The 19,995-nt window shown below is 49.3% G+C and overlaps 1 long non-coding RNA gene across 1 annotated transcript; it reads left to right on the top strand.

Moving 5' to 3' along the window:
* Positions 1–617: 617 nt before the first annotated feature.
* Positions 618–11,632, top strand: LOC119567945. The gene is made up of 3 exons (XR_005227883.2): positions 618–2,322; positions 7,037–7,384; positions 11,575–11,632. It is a non-coding gene; the product is annotated as an uncharacterized LOC119567945 (long non-coding RNA).
* Positions 11,633–19,995: the final 8,363 nt, after the last annotated feature.

The following is a 19,995-nucleotide window of genomic DNA, read 5'->3' as shown; positions in this document are numbered from 1 at the left end:
TTTTTCTCACCCCACTGGATATAATATACCACCATGTATCCATTTTCAAAAGCCTAGGACTCTCTTGTAAATGACTTTCTGCATTTTCTTAAGGGTTTTTGTCTCTTGTGATACAGCATGGCAAGAGGGCAGTAGGAGAGTTTTAGAAGGGAACCTTATTCCCTGTAGAGGGAAGAAAGTTTGCTATAAATTAATTAAAGCACCTGAAGCCAATTAGAGCACCTGAAGCCAGTCTCATGATAACCCCCCCCCCCCCCCGCTTCAATCAGACAAGAGGAGGAGTTGAAGCAGAGTGGATTGGTGTTGGAGCAGAGAGCAGTTTGGAGGGGAGCAGAGGAGAGTTTGGAGAAGTGCTGCGGTGGGCTAAGAAGACCAAGACCCTAGGTAAAGGGACACTTGGTTTGTGCAGAGGGAGGGTAGGAAGCCCCACAAGCTGAAGGGCAAGAGAGGGAAGTAGCCCAGGGGAAGGAACCTTTAGTTCTAGTGGTTTACTGCTAACCCTAGGGCCCCTGGGCTGGGACCCGGAGTAGAGGGCAGGCCTGGGTCCCTCCCTCTCCACTCCCCTCCTCTAGGACACTAGTGGGGCAGTTAATACCCCAGTTCAGGGGCAAGAAACGGTGCCCTGAACCGCCACCCAAGAAAAGAAAGCGTGAGACCCATCATAGTAGTGCTGGCAATTTGCCACACTCTGTTTGCCACTGATTTTTGTTCCTTACGATAGAGGGCTGCAGTGTTTCCTCACAGGACTGTGCAATAGTCCAGGACTAGATCTTTACTATGTTCAGGGTAATCCCTTTGACTTTCATACAGGCCTTTCCTCCTGACAGCTTGTACCTGTACATTTTCGGGCCTGCTGACACAAACTCAGTGTTGTGTTGATCTGGCGGAATCTCACTCGTGAGGTCCCCTAAATAATCCCTCAGGGGGGTGGATAATGAGAAGCCGCCACACTCATCAGGGTGTCTCACAAGCAGTTGAGTTTCAGGGTTGGGTTCCGGCGTATCCATCAACAACTGGGCCAAAGGACTCCCCTCGGCCACTCCCTCCTCCTCCTCCTCCTCCTCCTCGGAACTGTTGCTGATGTAGCACTTTCTCTGTGGATAGTTGAAGGCCCTTGGGGCTAAAACAAAGTCCGAAGTTCTCACAGGAATGGTGAAGGAGTCCACGTTTCCTCTCAGCATTTCTACGATTTCTAGAACATGCACTCTTTGTAAGAGATGGCCTCTTCTGCCCAGGGCTGGCACTTATGGGGTGGTGGTACTGCACTCTGATTGGCAGTGGGTGGTGCGAAGAGTTCTTAGAGGGGTCACACGACCCTCTTCTGGGCAGTTCATCCCGCCCCAGAAGCTGCCCTAGTTTGGCCAAATCTGCTCTCGGGGCGATCCTCTGTGGCTGAAGCCCATCCCGACTGGTAGAGGGCAGTGGGAGGAGTTCTTAGAGGGGTCATATGACACACCTTGCTTCCAGTCATGTGTCCGGCTTCACCCCAGAAGTAATAAACCAGGGGCTGGGATTTCTGGTGACAGGGGGGCGGGGCTTAAAGGGTCAAGACATGGGGTTAAAGTTTGGTTGACGGTAGGGCCCTTATACTACTCTTCTGTTCTGTACGGTAACTAAGGACTTTCTCTGCTGTGTCCCAGACAGCTAATAAACCCCCTGCTGTTACCCGGCAGTCTGAGAGTCACAGCAGTTTAAGGCAGGTGGGGGTGTATTGCTCCCCTTGGATGTGCAAGTCTCTGTCTCAGGTGTCCAATTCAGGTGGACTCACTCAGGGGAGCTCACAGGGTGACCCAGGGTTGCTAAAGGCTCCAAGGTTCGATCCCTGGAGGCACTGAAGCCAAATGCCTTCCCCAGACAGAGACTGTGACCTGAAGGGAGCTGGAGTGTGGATGGGGCCCTCTCAGGGACTGTTCCAGAGCTGCTTATCACTTCTGGGGTGAAGCCGGACACATGACCGGAAGCAAGGTGTGTCATGTGACCCCTCTAAGAACTCCCCCAGAGCTGCTCAAGAGCACGGCACCCGAGGCTCTGTGACTGGGTGGGCTTCAGATTCCCAGCGACTCGCCCTTCAAACAGCAGGAAAAGCAGGGGCTCGCCTCTCACTTTGACAGAGACAGACCTGCTATTCCCAGATGAGATCGCTCCATAAAATTCCCATCTCCACTCTCCACAGGTGTATGGTCCAGCATTTCCCTTTTCAACCGTGAGCTCCAGCCGGGCTCCTGCATTCGACTGTTGGACTATGCTTGAGCCATCCTGCCCTTCTTGAGGGAAGAATCTGAATCCTGAAACCTGCTCACACAAAGGAGCCGAGCACCTGAGGTTAACCCGCTCCCCTGGTAGATACGCTGTGTACCCGGGGTACAGAGAGAGCGTGCGGTCAGCGGGCAATCTAGAACAGAGGCAGAGGGATCAGTGGAGAGGGAGAGGCCATGATGGAGAAGGGGGAAGAGATGGTCCTGGACAGACATGATCACAAACCAGCCTCATCTCACTGCCCTGCACCCACCCCCACACTGAGAAATACACCACGGCAAATAAACCATGGCCTGTCTCTCTCCCTCTCTCTCCCTCTGGGATCTTTCCATAAATCTAAAGGCCAGAAGGGACCATTGTGATCATGGAGTACAACCTCCTGTGTCACCCTAGGACTTCCCTGAATTGATTCCTCTGTGACCTAGAGCAGATCTCTTAGAGAAACATTCAGGCTTGATTCAGAAATCACCAGCACTGGAGAATCCCCCATGACCCCTGGGGAATTGTCCCAGTGGTTAATTCCCCTCACTGTTAAAATCTGCACATTATATCCAGTCTGCATTTGTCTAGCTCCAGCTCCCAGGCACTGGGTTGTTGTGTTAGATCTTTGTCTGCTCTATTGAAGAGCCGTCGATTGTCCAATTTCTGTTCCCCGCGTAGGAACTGCTAGACTGTGATCAACTCCCCCTTAATCTTCTCTTTGTTATGCTAAACACCTCCAGCTCCTGGCATCTCTCTCGGCACAGCTGGGCAAATTCCAGCTCCCCCATCTGTGCAACTTCACGCCCCCATCCCACAGCCTGATTCCCCCTGATAATATCCCCCCACTGACCCACAATCGCAGGTCACACTGTGACCTGACTCCAGCAGGCTGCTTGGTACCTCTCACCATACTCTGGTCTTCACAAGTTTTGGTTACTACTAACCATGGGACCCTAATGCTTCCCTGGCCAAAATTTCCCCACAAACCATCTGCCCGGAAATGTCCAGCCCTCTCCTGGAGCATCCAGAGAAATAATAAGGGTTGCTTGCTCCTTTAAAGAAACAATCCACAGCTGCTCGCCACATTAACTGGAGTTACCAGTGACTTAAATTCACATCCAGCTCTGGGTTGGTTTAGATTAAAATAAAACAAATTTATTAACAACAGGCCATTCTCTGTTCCCATTTCCCCCACACACACCCACTTCCTGATTGACTGCAGACTATATAGTGAAACTTGAATTCTGCTTAGCTATACCTTAACCAATCATTTTCCTGAAATTTAACTAACCAATCCTAACATATTGTAACATGATTATGTAATCAATTATATCCCACCACCTTAATTAGTTTACACCCAGCAAAATTAATGATACAGCAGACAGGAACAATCACAGAACCAGACAGAGATTATACAGACAAACAGTAGCAAAGTGGGAACTATAATGACAAAACAATACAGAAGTGAGGATTTCACATCCCAGCTATTGATAAGTGAGTTCTTGCCAGACAGGATGCTATCAAACTAAGTTTCCTTTTACATTTTCGAGGCACTTCCCTTTCTCTGGAGGCGCTGGGCACTATCAGGACAGGATTGTATTCCAAACAGCCCAATAGCACCTTATTTCAATGTGACTAGTTTGGAATGTGAGGAGGTGACCGGTCGCTTCCCAGCTTCTGGCTGCCTCTGCTGCTTAGCCAAAGGCCTTAGCCTAAGAACAGGGCCTCAGACTGTCACAGTAAGAGAAGGACCTTACACTGGCAGACAGTGAGTTTGATTCTTTCTTTCTAACTAGCCAAGTGATAAGAATACACCTAAATTCTTAGAGTACAGGCCTTTGCAGACAGGCCTGAATATCTATATCCTAACACTCCACCCCTTTTTTTTCTTTTTCTTTTGGGATCCTCCTGCCCAGGTATCCCTGGAAAAGCCTAGGACATATGGCGACACATTTCCTGATAGGGCCAGGCATCAAGGTGGAAGGTGTCGATGCTCCATCTGTCCCACTGCCCCTTGTGTAGTACCATGCCCTGCACCTTCTCTCGTACGAGCATACCACACCTATTCCAATTAGTGCTCCAGACTTCCCATTATAGTGTGCCTGAGAAGGTTGGGTCCGGGTTGTCTAGTACACTGTAGGGTTTGGAGGGCTTATTACATTACTTATAGGTTATCTCCATATGCAACGTAACACAAGTACAGTTAATAATACATAATCCACAGCAACACTGAGTCCTGACCACTGCAGTATGGTCCAACATCCGAGACACCCCCAAAACACGGCCTCTCCTCCTCCGACAGGGTCACGATCTGATGTGTCCAGTTGCTGGCAGTTGCAACAAGCTGCCCCTGCAGGTTTTGCTTGCTTTTGTCCATATCGTAAGTCCATTGAATGTTCACAGAGAAAGGGGATATTGTCCAAACCAGCTTGACCACTTGGTATGGAATCAGGCAGTATGCCCTGGTTTGATTATTCACAGCAATAAGATTCACAGATCCATGTGTGCACCAAAGTCCAGATAGCAGCGTGTAGATGGGTGTAGTTTGGTTATGGGCTGGTGTAATTGTGCCCCCAGTAATATGTACATTCCCAGCAAAACACCTTATACACAGTACACCCAATTGTCCACCCCTTGCATAGGCCATTGATTCTGCTCCTCCATAGTCATAGGAGAGGGGCACATCCAAACATCTTCTGTTGATTTACACTATTTTACACACCCCTCCATTGATTCCCAGTGAGCTCCTCCCCTTCTCATTATTTCCATAGGGCTTGTGGGGACCACCTTAGTTGCCATTCCATTTCCAGGTACCACGGTAGCTATTACACAGGTGCTGGCCTCCTAGTTGAGCATTTTGCATTCCCATGCACATCTTCCCCCCCATGGTCAGCCTTGTGAAGCCATCCCCCACCCATGTCATGAGGTTTTCTGTTCATTAAAACACAGCAATGCTAGCAACAAGACAAACACCACAGGCAAACAACACAAAACACAGATCCATGGTATTCTGAGTTATTCTTCCGCTGGCACCAGCTTGCTTGTAGCGTGTCTGAAAAACAAAAGAAACAATTTCCACCCCCCTGGTGGAGACAGATTATTGCTTAATAATAATAATACCACTTTCTTTTACAAATTTCCTTGCTAATTGCAGGGAAAACAGAAGAATTACCTCCAGGCTGTCCTTATTTTGTTCTACAGTCAGGCTAGTGAATTACCTCATTTATGAATCATGAGGTGGTGTACCTCAGTTTCCCCTCTTGTACAACAGACCAAGTTTGCAATAGTTTCTCTGCTGTACCAAGCTTTAAGTTTATTCTCAGGTAATAGTTGAGAGACAGCTTCAGATTTTAGCACTGCACACACACACAACATTCTATTTTGCCTAACATCCCTTGCACTGTGATTACTCTTTTTTACACAACTGTACCCCGATTACACTTCCATCGTGTACAACTAGACACAACCAGGAGCAGCCAAGTTAAGTTCCAATAGAAACCCCTTCCATCCTTTAGTGATTTTGATTACATTACCCAATAGTCAAATAATTTTGATCAGATTCTCTCTGCCTGCTGCCTGCAGCAGTCCCTTGTAGACCATTTCTGTGGGAAAAGGGCCCATTTTCCCTCAGAATAGCTGTAAAGGCTTCTGGGGACAGAAGCATAGTGGTGGGAGTAGCCACTCTGCCTGACCCCCTGGGATAATTTAATTACCAAGCTTCCATCCAATGTGACTGCACAGAGTTGCACATACAGTTACATTTATATAACTGGGTTTGATCATTAAACAAAAACTTCCATCTTGTAACACCACAACTGTTACCTTTTACCATTTCCACAACTCCCAAACGTTTACTTTCCTGCAAACCCTGGATTATCAATTTTTGCAAAAGCTATTTGTAACTTTTCACTCACTTCTTTAAATCACTTACTCCTACATTTAGTTCTTTAAGGTAGTGCAATTTGTCTGTAACAATTTAGCCACCAAGTACAATTATTGCCACACAGCTGCCTTAACCTGTGCTGTCTTTACCTTGACAGGTTTCAGAGTAGCAGCCTGAATATCTATATCCTAACAGCTGTGAAGGCCAAGCTATAACAGGGTTCAAAAAAGAACTAGATAAGTTCATGAATGATAGATCCATCAATGGCTATTAGCCAGGATGGGCAGGGCTGCAAAACCATGCTTTGCCAGAAGCAGGAAATGGAGGACAGGGGATAGATCACTTGATGATTATCTGTTCTGTTCGTTCCCTCTGAAGCACCTGGCATTGGCCACTGTCAGATGACAGCATACTGGGACAGATAGACCATTGGTCTGACCCAGTATGGCTGGTCTTATGTTACCCGCACATGTACATCGTAACTATCTTGTCACTGGTCACCCTGCTTCATTTATATTCAAGCCCTGGGCAGACCTGGTTCCCCTTTGTTCCAATACAGACTTTAAAAGAGACTAGCAGAGGACGGCCATATCTCCACCTATGGCACTCTCACATATGTACCACCATTATATTATTGATCAATGTGGTGGGAGTTTCAAATGATACCTCGCAAGGCAGGGTTGGTACACACATCATTGCAGCCATGTGTAGGGTGTGAATGCAGGGCTTCCTGGGTTCACACTGAGCAATCAAACTCTGTGCATGAGAGTTGTGCAGCTATGAAATAGTAGCCATGCCCTGTTCCCACCCCAGATATGGCTGCATTTTGGTTGGTTGCTAGAGCCTGCATGGTGCCTAAAGCCCTTTCAGATTCTGTGGAGGTTTCTCAGATCTCACTCTTGGACTTTCCACTAGAACCTTGCTTCCCTCCAGGCTGAAATTCAAGGGGAGCAATTGCAGCCCAAATGGGTCACCTTGTGGAGATAATGCAAGGCAGAGAATGAAGGGCCCCCTTCCCAGAACAAGCCAGTTACCTGGATCTAGAAGCAGCAGCGGGAGATGAGGAAGATGAGGCTGTTGATGAGGAAGAAGGAGCCACCCACCACAAGCTTCTGGACCCAGAGGAAGCTGCGAGCTGCGGAGAGAGGAGAATCAAGAATAGAACCGGCAGGTGAACAATGCTGAGCGTGATGCACATGATGTCCGTGTGTCTGCACTTCTAGGACTCATGTCAAACTCTCCTGGATCTCAAGAGCCATCAAGGTGAGATGTGAGACCCACCCCAGCCCTTGTCTCTTAGATAGCTGGATACCGACCCCTGATTCTTCCCATCTGTGTGTCTGTTCTGCTCCTCTCTTCCTGTCCTCCAACACTGTGACTTGCCCTGACCTCGCTTGGCCATCAGGGGCACTGGGTGCTGGTTGCTCGCTTGAGAACTGTGTCTGGGGTTCGAGGGTGAATTTATGTGGGAAGTTGTTAAAAGCCATAGCCTGCCTCACCTGATACTGTGACGTTCACGGCCCAGCTCCTTGGGGACAGGATCCACCTCCTGCTCACATTCTCCTCATACTCACAGGTGAATTCTCCAGTGTTGTTGGAACCAGACCACAGGATGCTGAGCACAGAAATATTCATAGAGCACGTCCTGGACTCTGTGGTGTTCACCGCAGATCCAATGTCCCCAGGGAAGATCTTGGCTCTGTCACTTTAGAAACGAAACGTCCGCTTGCCACCATCCCTGGGGGCCATGCAGGTGATGAACAGGGGAAGTCTTTCACTCACTGCTCCAGAAAGAGGATACCCACTCAGCACCGGCTGTGGAAGGGTGTCTGAGGGGAGGAGCAAAGGGAAGGATTCAGGAAGGACAGGGCAGTGGGGGAAATGGAGATGATGCCCAAATTTAGTTTACCCAGAGCTGACCTGTGCTCTCTCTCCAGAGCCTCTTCCTTCACCTCAGGATCCGGAGGGGCTCCCTGAAGAAATAAGTGAGAGCCAGGCTAGGGGATAGGGATGGATTCCTTCAGATACAATGTGAGGCTGGGATGTGGGGGTCATAAGGTGGCCAGGGTCACCAGGAGATGATTCATTTTCTGTCACCCTTCCACTACTAATGCCCTAGCCCCCAGTATTTATGGAGCCCTCTGTAGATAGGGAGGACCCAGGTTGTCTGGCCATCCCACCCTCTCTGGCCAGACTTTCTGAGACTTGGACGGCCTTGCTGGTATTCTACCATCCCAGAGGGTAGAGGTGCAAGGCAGCAATGTTGAATGTCCACGTCTGTGTCCATTGGGCAGCCATGTTCTTGGCCATGTTGGGCAGCCATATATTGTGCTGCTCTCTGAAGGGTGGCTCTATTTGGAAATCAGGGGGACATACTGGGTAGAGATGTCCTTGGCTGTGCTGAGCCGTGTTATGTGGCTGTGTTGATGTTGGTATAACAGACATGTTGTCAATTGTGTGGGCATTTAGGAGAGTGAGGAGCCATTTTCTCAGCTGCAAAGCACTGTTGGGCCTGAATGTTGTGTCGTGAGACTCGTCAGGAACATGAAAGAGCAAAGAGAGGGCAGAAGAGGAGGGGAATAAAAGGAGCAGATGCAAATGCAAAGTCTAGCATCCAGCATACAATGAGGGAGAGAGGATAATAAGCAAAGTGGAATGAGAAGAGGCAGGAGTGCGGGCCAGAGGGACGTTAGCGCTGGTTCTGGTCTAGTTCTCTGGCCTGTGTAATGCGGGAGGCCAGAATAGATGGGCACAGTGGTCCTTTATGGCTTGGCAACCTATGAAGTATGATCTATGACCCATTGATCAGCCTGCATTATACAGGCCTGGGGCTCTGGTTTCTTTGCTTCAGCTGTTACCCCAGCTGGCCCCTCCTGGTTGAGATGAGGACCGTGTCAGAGACCTGCTCCCTTCCTTGGCTGCGGGGTCTGTGCCTAAGAGCAATGAGTTGTGGAAAGGGCAAAGCAGAGAGGCTGGGAGCTGGTCTGGAGAGCAGCGGGAGGGGAAGACAATTGTTCTGTGGAGAGGAGCATCTGGGGCAGAGGGGTCAGTGCAGAGGGGGAAAGGAGAAAGTCCCAGGTTCTGCTAATGGGTCTCTGGGCATCCAGGTTGGGGGCACTGCTGGGGAGAGGCAGGGGGCACTGGGAGCCCTGGGATCATGGCCTGGGGCTGCACCAGCACAATTCGCAGGTGTAGCTGGGAAGGTATGGAGAAGAGTCCTCCCCATTGAAGACCCTCATGTCTCACACACACCACAGGTGGAAATAGGGTCTCACCCATCACAGGCACTGGGACAGGAGGGCTCATTTTGGACAGGATCTGTCACCCAGGAGCCATTCTCCAGTACAGACAGGCATGTCTGTTGCATAAGTCATGGTGATCAGCCAGGTGCCCTGGCTGCAGTCTCCTTTGGAGATCCGCTCCTGTCTTTGAATGAAGAACCTGTATCTCTTCACTTCCTCTCCAAAGGGAGCTGAGCAACTCAGCTTTACCGACTCCAATGGGATATAGATGGGGTGCAGGGGGTGGAGAGACAATGTGGGGGACAATGGAGGGTCTGGAATAAAGGTAGATAGATGAGCACCAGGACCCACACATACAAAACCACCCCAATCTTCCTGCTCAATGTAGCCTCCCCCAGGCTCTTAGAGACAGGCTGGCTGTTCCCAGATGGGATATCCTGGCCGGATGGGAGTACCCGGAACAAACCGGTGTTTAACCCAGAAACTTCCAGCCCTGTAACATTCAGTGTATAATGAAGCTGTTCTCAGATCAGCCCCCAGCTGAGATGCTCCACCCTCCCACAATGTTGAATTGGATCCTACAGCTTTGTGACCCCAGGGGCAGCCCAGCGTCTCATAGATAGACTCATAGACTTTAAGGTCAGAAGGGACCATTATGATCATCTAGTCTGACCTCCTGCACAATGCAGGCCACAGAATCTCACCCACCCACTCCTGTAACAAACCCCTAACCTATGTCTGAGTTATTGAACTCCTCAAACCATAGTTTAAACACTTCAAGGAGCAGAGAATCCTCCAGCAAGTGACCTGTGCCCCACGCTGCAGAGGAAGGCGAAAACCCCATGGGCCTCTGCCAATCTGCCCTGGAGGAAATTCCTTCCCGACCCCAAATATGGCGATCAGCTAATGTGGGCAAGACTTACCAGCCAGACACCCAGGAAAGAATTCTCTGTAGTAACTCAGATCCCACCCCATCTAACATCCCATCACAGGCCATTGGGCATATTTACCGCTAATAGTCAAAGATCAATTAATTGCCAAAATTAGGCTATCCCATTATACCATCCCCTCCATAAACTTATCAAGCTGGGTGTGTCTACACTATGAAATTAGGTCGAATTTATAGAAATCTGTTTTTCAGAAATCGTTTTTATATAGTCGATTGTGTGTGTCCCCACACAAAATGCTCTAAGTGCATTAACTCGGCGGAGTGCTTCCATAGTACCGAGGCAAGCGTCGATTTCCGGAGTGTTGCACTGTGGGTAGCTATCCCACAGTTCCCGCAGTCTCTGCCACCCACTGGAATTCTGGGTTGAGATTCCAGTGCCTAATAAGGCAAAAACATTGTTGTGGGTGGTTCTGGGTACACGTCGTTAGCCCTCCCTCCCTCCCTCCCTCTGTGAAAGCAACGGCAGACAATCGTTTTGTGCCTTTTTTCCTGAGTTACCTGTGCAGACGCCATACCACGGCAAGCATGGAGCCCGCTCAGCTCACTGTCACCGTATGTCTCCTGGGTGCTGGCAGACGCGGTACTGCATTGCTACACAGCAGCAGCAGCTCATTGCCTTGTGGCAGTAGATGGTACAATAGGCCTGATAACTATCGTCATCATGTCTGAGGTGCTCTTGGCCGCCTCGGTAAGGTCGGTCAGGAGCGCCTGGGCAGACATGGGCGCAGGGACTGAAATAGGAGTGAGTTGACCAGGTCATTCTCTTTAGTCCTGCCGGCAGTCCTACTGCACCATCTTCTGCCGAGCAGCCAGGAGATGAGGATGGCTAGCAGTCCTACTGCACCGTCTGCTGCCAGCCAAAGATGTAAAAGATAGATGGAGTGGATCAAAACAAGAAATAGACCAGATTTGTTTTCTATTCATTTGCTCCCTCCCTCCGTGAAATCAATGGCCGACAATCGTTTTGGGGAGGTCTGTCAGGGGTACTTTGAAAAGTTTAATGGAGATTCAGTCCTGACTGGACTCCCGGGGGAGAGATAGCTCAGTGGGTTGAGCATTGGCCTGCTAAATCCAGGGTTTTGAGTTCAATCCTTGAGAGGGCCATTCTCTGTGACAGTTGTTGTTGTTTCTCCTTGATGTAAAGCCACCCCCTTTGTTGATTTTAATTCCCTGTAAGCCAACCCTGTAAGCCATGTCATCAGTCGCCCCTCCTTCCATCAGAGCAATGGCCGACAATCGTTCCCTGCCTTTTTTCCATGCAGACGCCATACCACAGCAAGCAGGGAGTCCGCTCAGATCACTTTGGCAATTAGGAGCACATTAAACACCATGCACATTATCCAGCAGTATATGCCAAAGCGAAACCGGGCGAGTAGGCGATGACAGCACAGTGACGAGAGTGATGAGGACATGGATACAGACCTCTCAAAGCACGGGCCCTGGCAATGTGGGCATCATGGTGCTAATGGGGCAGGTTCATGTGGTGGAACTCCAATTCTGGGCCCGGGAAACAAGCACAGACTGGTGGGACTGCATAGTATTGCAGGTCTGGGACGATTCCCAGTGCCTGCGAAACTTTCGCTTGCGTAAGGGCACTTTCACGGAACTTTGTGACTTGCTTTCCCCTGCCCTGAAGCAGCAGAATACCAAGATGAGATCAGCCCTCACAGTTGAGAAGCGAGTCGCAATAGCCCTGTGGAAGCTTGCAACGCCAGACAGCTACCGGTTAGTCGGGAATCAATTTGGAATGGGTAAATCTACTGTGGGGGCTGCTGTGATGCAAGTAGCCAACGCAATCAAAGATCTGCTGATATCAAGGGCAGTGACCCTGGGAAATGTGCAGGTCATAGTGGATGGCTTTGCTGCAACGGGATTCCCTAACTGTGGTGGGGCCATAGACGGAACCCATATCCCTATCTTGGCACCGGAGCACCAAGCTGGCGAGTACATAAACCGCAAGGGGTACTTTTCAATAGTGCTGCAAGCACTGGTGGATCACAAGGGACATTTAACCACCATCAATGTGGGATGACCGGGAAAGGTACATGACGCTCGCATCTTCAAGAACTCTGGTCTGTTTCAAAAGCTGCAGGAAGGGACTTTATTCCCAGACCAGAAAATAACTGTTGGGGATGTTGAAATGCCTATAGTTATCCTTGGGGACCCAGCCTACCCCTTAATGCCATGGCTCATGAAGCTGTACACAGGCAGCCTGGACAGTAGCCAGGAGCTGTTCAACTACAGGCTGAGCAAGTGCAGAATGGTGGTAGAGTGTGCATTTGGATGTTTAAAAGTGCGCTGGTGCAGTTTACTGACTTGGTTAGACCTCAGCGAAACCAATATCCCCATTGTTATTACTGCTTGCTATGCGCTCCACAATATCCATGAGAGTAAGGGAGAGACGTTTATGGCAGGGTGGGAGGTTGAGGCAAATCGCCTGGCCGCTGGTTACATGCAGCCAGAAACCAGGGCGGTTAGAAGAGCACAGGAGGGTGCGCTGTGCATCAGAGAAGCTTTGAAAACCAGTTTCATGACTGGACAGGCTACGATGTGAAAGTCCTGTTTGTTTCTCCTTGATGAACACCCCCCCTTGGTTCACTCTACTTCCCTGTAAGCTAACCACCCTCCCCTCCCCCCTTCGATCACCGCTTGCAGAGGCAATAAAGTCATTGTTGCTTCACATTCATGCATTCTTTATTAATTCATCACACAAATAGGGGGATAACTGCCAAGGTAGCCCGGGAGAGGTGGTGGAGGAGGGAAGCACCAGGTGGGGTGGTGGAGGAGGGAAGGACAAGGCCACACAGCACTTTAAAACTTATTGAATGCCAGCCTTCTGTTGCTTGGGCAATCTTCCGGGGTGGAGTGGCTGGGTGGCCGGAGGCCCCCCCCACCACGTTCTTGGGTGTCTAGGTGAGGAGGCTATGGAACTTGGGGAGGAGGGCAGTTGGTTACACAGGGGCTGTAGTGGTGGTCTGTGCTCCAGCTGCCTTTCCTGCAGCTCAACCATACGCTGGAGCATATTAGTTTGATCCTCCAGCAACCTCAGCATTGAATCCTGCCTATTCTCATCACGCTGCCACCACCTTTCAGCTTCAGCCCTCTCTTCAGCCTGCCACCTCTCCTCCCAGTCATTTTGTGCTTTCCTGCACTCTGAAATTGTCTGCCTCCATGCATTTGTCTGTGCTCTGTCAGTGTGGGAGGACAGAATGCGCTCAGAGAACATTTCATCGCGAGTGCGTTTTTTTTCGCCTTCTAATCTTCGCTAGCCTCTGGGAAGGAGAAGATTCTGTGATCCTCAAAACACACGCAGCTGGTGGATAAAAAAAAAGGGACAGTGGTATTTAAAAAGACACATTTCCTAGAACAATGGGTACACTCTTTCACGGTAAACCTTGCTGTTAACATTACATACATAGCACATGTGCTTTCGTTACAAGGTCGCATTTTGCCTCCCCCCAGTGCGTGGCTACCCCCTCAACCCTCCCCGTGGCTAACAGCAGGGAACATTTCTGTTCAGCCACAGGCAAACAGCCCAGCAAGAACGGGCACCTCTGAATGTCCCCTTAAGAAAAGCACCCTATTTCAACCAGATGACCATGAATGATATCACTCTCCTGAGGATAACACAGAGAGATAAAGAATGGATGTTGTTTGAACGCCAGCAAACATACGCTGCAATGCTTTGTTCTGCAATGATTCCCTACTACGTGCTACTGGCCTGGCATGGTAAAGTGTACTACCATGGTGGACGAAATAAGGCTGCCCTCCCCAGAAACCTTTTGCAAAGGCTTTGGGAGTACATCCAGGAGAGCTTTATGGAGATGTTCCTGGAGGATTTCCACTCCATCCCCAGACACATTAACAGACTTTTCCAGTAGCTGTACTGGCCGTGAATGCCAGGGCAAATTAATCATTAAACATGCTTGCTTTTAAACCATGTATACTATTTTAAAAGGTACATTCATCAGAGGTTCCTTCTCCACCTGGCAGGTCCGGGAGGCAGCCTTGGGTGGGTTCGGGGGGTACTGGCTCCAAGTCCAGGGTGAGAAACAGTTCCTGGCTATCGGGAAAACTGGTTTCTCCACTTGCTTGCTGTGAGCTATCTACAACCTCATCATCATCATCTTCCTCATCCCCAAAACCTGCTTCCATGTTGCCTCCCTCTCCATTGACGGAGTCAAAGCACACGGTTGGGGTAGTGGTGGCTGAACCCTCTAAAATGGCATGTAGTTCATCATAGAAGCAGCATGTTTGGGGCTCTGACCCGGAGCAGCCGTTTGCCTCTCTAGTTTTCTGGTAGGCTTGCCTCAGCTCCTTCAGTTTCACGTGGCACTGCTTTGGGTCCCTGTTATGGCCTCGGTCCTTCATGCCCTGGGAGATTTTGACAAATGTTTTGACATTTCGAAAACTGGAACGGAGTTCTGATAGCACGGATTCCTCTCCCCATACAGCGATCAGATCCTGTACCTCCCATTCGGTCCATGCTGGAGCTCTTTTGCGATTCTGGGAATCCATCATGGTCACCCCTGCTGATGAGCTCTGCACTCACCTGCAGCTTGCCACGCTGGCCAAACAGGAAATGAGATTCAAAAGTTTGCAGGCCTTTTCCTGTCTACCTGGCCAGTGCATATGAGTTGAGAGTGCTGTCCAGAGCGGTCACAATGGAGCACTCTGGGATAGCTCCCAGAAGCCAATACCGTCGAATTGCATCCACACAACCCCAAATTCGACCCAGCAAGGCTGATTTCAGCACTAATCCCCTTGTCAGGGGTGGAGTAAAGAAATCGATTTTAAGAGCCCTTTAAGTCGAAAAAAAAGGGCTTCATCGTGTGGACAGGTGCAGGGTTAAATCGATTTAACACTGCTAAATTTGACATCAACTCCTAGTGTAGACCAGGGCTTAGTCTTGAAGTCAGATATGTCTTTTGCCCCCATTGCTCCCCTTGGAAGGCTGTACCAGAACTTCACTCCTCTGATGGTTAGAAACCTTCATCTAATTTCAAGTCTGAACTTCCTGATGGCCAGTTTATAGCCATTTGTTCTTGTGTCCACATTGGTACTGAACTTAAATAATTCCTCTCCTTCCCTGGTATTTATCCCTCTGATATATTTATAAAGAGCAATCCTATCTCCCCTCAACCTTCTTTTGGTTAGGCTAAACAAGCCAAGCTCTTTGAGTCTCCTTTCATAAGATAGGTTTTCCATTCCTCGGATCATCATAGTAGCCCTTCTCTGTACCTGTTCCAGTTTGAATTCATCCTTCTTAAACATGAGAGACCAGAACTGCACACAATATTCCAGATGAGGTCTCACCAGTGCCTTGCATAACGGTACTAAAACCTCCTTATCTTTCCTGGAAATACCTCACCTGATGCATCCCAAGACCGCATTCACTTTTTTCACTGCCATATCGCATTGGCAGCTCATAGTCATCCTGTGATCAACCAATACTCCAAGGTCCTTCTCCTCCTCGGTTACTTCTAATTGATGTGTCCCCAGCTTATAACAAAAATTCTTGTTATTAATCCCTAAATGCATGTCCTTGCACTTCTCACTATTAAATTTCATCCTATTACTATTACTCCAGTTTACAAGGTCATCCAGATCTTCCTGTATGATATCCCAGTCTCTCTCTAAATTGGCAATACTTCCCAGCTTTGTATCATCCGCAAACTTTATTAACACATTCCCACTTTTTGTGGCAAGGTCAATAATAAAAAGATTAAATAAGATTGGTCGCAAAACCGATCCCTGAGGAACTCCACTAGTAACCTACCTCCAGCCTGACAGTTCACCTTTCAGTATGACCCATTGTAGTCTCCCCTTTAACCAGTTCCTTATCCACCTTTCATTTTTCATATTGATCCCCATCTTTTTCCAATTTAACTAATAATTCCCCATGTGGCATGGTATCAAACGCTTTACTGAAATCTAGGTAAATTAGATCCACTGTGTTTCCTTTGTCTAAAAAATCTGTTACTTTCTCAAAGAAGATCAGGTTGGTTTGGCACGATCTACGTTTTGTAAAACCATGTTGTATTTTGTTCCATTTACCATTGACCTCAATGTCCTTAACTACTTTCTCCTTCAAAATTTTTTCCAAGACCTTGCATACTACAGATGTCAAACTAACAGGCCTGTAGTTACCCGGATCACATTTTTTTCCTTTCTTAAAAATAGGAACTATGTTACCAATTCTCCAATCGTTCGGTACAACCCCTGAGTTTACAGATTCATTAAAAATTCTTGCTCATGGGCTTGCAATTTCATATGCCAATTCCTGTAATATTCTTGGATGAAAATTTGCCTCTTTGGAGACCAAATCCCTGCCATGATAGACTAATTTGTGTCCTGTGGTGCTTTCACCCCAGGGGCCAAGCATGTCAGGATAGCACCTTCCCTTCCCATACACATGGGCAGGGAGGGATCCTGGCATATTGGTGCCGGAGGGGGTCGGTTAACATGATAGTAACCAATGCCTCCCTTGACAGAAATCATGACTGAGGAATCCAGGCAGCTGCAGGGCAGTAGATTTACAGAGGGTGGGCCTGACAGCACCCCCTGGTGCTTTGAGCTTGCCCATAGCAGTAACCCATCAGTGCCCAGTCTTTGCTGATCAGTAGGGACCTCCTGAGGCCACCACAAAGTGTCTGAGATGCTGGGAGTGGCCCTGACCAGAGACGGGAGAGACGCTGGGGTGTTGGGGTGGGCTTCAGATTCCAGGGACTCTCCCATCAGACAGCAGGAAAAACAGGGGCTCACCTGTCACTGTTATGGAGATGGAGCTACTGTTCCAAGACGAGATCTCTTGATTGGATTCCAATCTCCAGTACGCACAGCTGTATGACCCAGCATTTCCGTTCTCTGCTGTGAACTCCAGCTGGGCTCCAGCATTAGGGTTGAGGACTACACTAGGGTCCTGCTGCCCTTTGTGATAGAAGAATCTGTATCCTGAAACCTCCTCATGCCCAGGAGCCGAGCATGTGAGGTTAACCCGTTCCCCTAGGAGATACACTGTGTACCAGTACTCCCGCAAGAGTTTGTGGGCTGGCGAACAAGCTAGAACAGAAGAAGAAGGGTGATTGTTGAGGGAGAGGCCATGACGGAATGAGGAGAAGGGGGCAGAGATGATTTCTGGACAGACATGATCACAAACCAGCCTCATCTCATTGTCCAGCACCCGCCCCCACGCTGGGAAATACACCACAGCAAATAAACCACCTCCTGTCTCTCTCTCCTTCTGGGGTCTTTTTATAGATTCCAAGGCCAGAAGGGACGATTGTGATCATGGAGTCTGACTTCCTGTGTCATCCAGGCCCTAGGACTTCCCTGAATTGATTCCTCTGTGACCTAGAACAGATCTCTGAGAGAAATATTCAGGCTTGATTCAGAAATCGCCAGCGCAGGAGAATCCACCATGACCTTTGGGGAATTGTGGGAGTGGTTCATTCCCCTCACTATTAAGATCTGCACCTTATTTCTAGTCTGAATTTGTCTAGCTCCAGCTCCCAGGCACTGGGTCATGTTTGATCTTTGTTCTTTTGAAGAGCAGTTGATTGTCCAATTTCTGTTCCCCACGCAGGAAATGCTAGACTGTGATCAACTCCCCCTTAACCTTCTCTTTGTTGCGCTAAACACCTCCAGCTCCTGGAGTCTCTCACTATAAGATGGACCCAACCTTTGTGTGGCTGGGCAAATTCCAGCTCCCCCCATCTGTGAAACTTAACACTCTCCATCCCACAGCCTGCTCCCCACAATAATATCCCCCCACTGACCCACAATGTGCTGCTTTCCCCTCCCTTGCACAGAGGAGATGACAGGGTGGGTGGGACCCAGACTGTGCCAAGGAACAATTCAGGGGTGGGGGCAGGAGCCCAGGAGAGAATCTGTTTTTCTCATCAGGGATTAGGGGCATCAGGAGCAGAGCTGGGGCAAGAAGAATCCTTCATCCACCTGGTGCACTACAAAATCCCCACACTCTCCATCCGGGGGAAGTGGGGTGCACAAAGGGGAGAGGATTGTTGATGCAAATGGTTCAACCCCAAGACCCCCATTTCCATCAGGGTATTCACCCAATGTTCTCTATCCAGGGGCAGTGGCAGAAGAGGGGGGAGAATCCACCAGCTGACCATCAGACCTGCCTAGCAATAGCTAGAAGGCATTGAAGAGAAATGAGGAGGTTCAGGCAGATGTGGGGAAGGGAGGGGAGAGTTTTTCCACCCACCGCATTTCCTCTGCGGTCTCTGTAGAACCTGCTTTTAATGTCCCGCTGGGCGAGGCTGAGTTTGTGCCCCCTGGCCCTGAGTTCTTTGTGGGAGGCCAGAGCTGGGGGAGAGAGAGCCCCCCCTCCACACACAGCCCCACAGTGATGGGCCCCTCAGTGTAATGCGGAGGTGGATGCTCAGTCCCTATGGCCCATCCAGCTCTTGCTCTCTCTGATGAGGCTGCCAATGAGGGGCTGGGTAGCACCAGGGGGATGGGAGTATCTTCTCCCCTATGGCCTGGGGTGGGACCCACCGAAGAGACCGGCTGGGGTCGCTCTTCCACCCCCACGAATGTGGCTCTGGACAGGGGCTGCTGCTGGGGAAGGTTCCACGGGAGATGCCTGTGAACAGGGTGGCCTGGCCCACCCAGGGGACGACACGGGGGCACCTGGGTGTTAGGGGGCTTATTCCTTCACCCACTCACTTCCCTGGTCCTTCTCGCATGAACAGAGAGCAACAATACCCGAAGTCCAAAGGTGCAAACAATTTGATGTTTATTGGGGTGAACTTCCAGCAAGCATGATTCCAGTTTCCTTCCTCAGTTTCCCCCTTCCCAGCTCTGACACCACAGAGCCTTACACCTGTGGCCCTGTTCCCATTCCTGCCCTTAGCCAAACATGATTCCAATTTCCTTACCCCCATTCCCTGTTCCCATCCCCGCCACTTCCTGATTGACTACAGACTATATAGTAAAACTTGAGTTCTGCTTAGCTGTACCTTAACCAATCATTTTCCTGAAATTTAACTAACCAATCCTAACATGATTATTTAACCAATTATATCCCACCACCTTAATTAGTTTACACCCAGCAAAATTAATTATACAGCAGACAGGAACAATCACAGAACCAGACAGAGACCTTGCAAATAAACAATAGCAAAGTGGGAACTATAATGACAAAGCAATACAGAAGTGAGGATTTCACATCCCAGCTATTGATAGGTGAGTTCTTGCCAGACAGGATGCTATCAAACTAAGTTTCCTTTTACATCTTCGAGGCACTTCCCTTTCTCTGGAGGTGATAGGCACTATCAGGACAGGATTGTATCCTAACAGCTCAATAGCACCTTCTTTCAATGTGACTAGTTTGGGATGTGAGGAGGTGACCGGTCGCTTCCCAGCTTATGGCTGCCTCTGCTGCTTCGCCAAAGGCCTTGGCCTAAGAACAGGGCCTCAGACTGTCACAGTGAGAGAAGGACCTTACACCAGCTGACAGTGATTTTGATTCTTTCTTTTATACCTCTAGAACTAGCCAAGTGATAAGAATACACCTAAATTCTTAGAGTCTAGGCCTTTACCGACAGGCCTGAATATCTATATCCTAACACTGGGGTTCTCCCCTCCTTGCTATTCCAAACATCACAGCGTGAGAACAGGGGGATCCTCACTCCCTGAGACACCCCTTGCCCCTGCGA

The sequence above is a fragment of the Chelonia mydas genome, chromosome 13 (genome assembly GCF_015237465.2).
Source record: "Chelonia mydas isolate rCheMyd1 chromosome 13, rCheMyd1.pri.v2, whole genome shotgun sequence".
Classification (NCBI taxonomy): Eukaryota; Metazoa; Chordata; order Testudines; family Cheloniidae; genus Chelonia; species Chelonia mydas.
Note: the sequence above shows the minus strand (reverse complement) of the source record. Positions and strands in the feature narration are given on the sequence as shown.